The sequence below is a fragment of the Lynx canadensis genome, chromosome D4, assembly GCF_007474595.2.
Source record: "Lynx canadensis isolate LIC74 chromosome D4, mLynCan4.pri.v2, whole genome shotgun sequence".
NCBI classification, from domain to species: domain Eukaryota; kingdom Metazoa; phylum Chordata; class Mammalia; order Carnivora; family Felidae; genus Lynx; species Lynx canadensis.
Window position 1 is genome coordinate 56,691,234 of NC_044315.2, and position 681 is coordinate 56,691,914.

A 681-nucleotide genomic window follows, 5' to 3' on the forward strand; every position below is an offset into this window, starting at 1 on the left:
CTCTGCACCATACTCCTCTCTGGGTAAGGCATCACAGTATCACAGTACTGATCCCCAAAGCACTAAGTGATTATGTTGGTACCTGTTGAACAAAAAGGATATTCTATACTGGGAGGGGGACAAAACTATGCAAGCAATCATCTGAAAAACTGTGAGCAGGGGAGGATGTTAAGTTTAGAAAAAAAACACATCCAATACTAGAATTTTATATTAGAAAAAAACTATTTTTTTATAATACAAATTACATAAAGTGGACATAATTGTACGTGACCCTCAACCACAGCATGAATGTTTAGGATTTTTAGATGTTCAAAAGAACATCCACTGCAGACAGAAATTCTTTCTACAACCCTTAAGATTTTGGGAGGGCGTCCCAATTCAGTCCTTGGTCAGGAAAAGGGAGAGAGCTCTGCAGGCCTAGCCTTACCATCCACATCAAACACAGGTGGAGAATGCCATACTCTCCACAACTAGAGCTTCTTCAGGCTGCACACCCCTCCACTGCTATCCTATCCACTGATAATGCAGGCATGGGGCAAGGCAGCAGTTCATACCACTGTTAATCAGGAGGGGAAGAGGGTGCAATCTTACTTTCAGGATTTCACATTTGAAGAGTGCCTTGACAGTAAGGGGTAGCCCAAGGCCCTTCCCAGGAAAAGAAGCAGGCACAGGGGCCAGGAC